Source organism: Sinocyclocheilus anshuiensis, unplaced genomic scaffold (genome assembly GCF_001515605.1).
Source record: "Sinocyclocheilus anshuiensis isolate Anshui unplaced genomic scaffold, SAMN03320099.WGS_v1.1 scaffold86, whole genome shotgun sequence".
In the NCBI taxonomy this organism is placed as follows: Eukaryota; Metazoa; Chordata; class Actinopteri; order Cypriniformes; family Cyprinidae; genus Sinocyclocheilus; species Sinocyclocheilus anshuiensis.
Genome location: NW_015547662.1, coordinates 3,368,554 through 3,369,040, shown reverse-complemented (window position 1 = coordinate 3,369,040; position 487 = coordinate 3,368,554).

The window sequence follows — 487 nt, the reverse complement described above, 5'->3', positions numbered from 1 at the left end:
GTGTGTGTGTGTGTGTGTGTGTGTGTGTGTGTGTGTGTGTAGCCAGGTAGCCTTAGCCCTGCCCACTGGACTGCAACTGGTTGGCTGATAAATCTGAAGTGTGACTTTTATTTTTGAAAACAATTTGCCTCAATAAGGTAAGAAAGTGCTTTGAGAAATATGTAAATAACTATATATATTCAATAAACACTGGAGAGATTCATGTTTCCGTAAAACACTCCTTGCAAAGTTCTGTCTCTGCACATGCATTACATATCACGCATCAGACAAGAGGTCAAGAAGTTTTAAACCGTATGCTTTTGAGTTAGTTAATTTAAAGCAAATCTCACTTGAATTTTGTTTGTGCACATATATATATATATATATATACGGTGACCGTGATTTCACCAAGTACAACATGTTCCTGGATCAACATCCTTGTTGATCCTGGAACAACATTCCAATCAACCAATCAGAATTGAGGGATAACTTTTCAAGAAATGTCTGT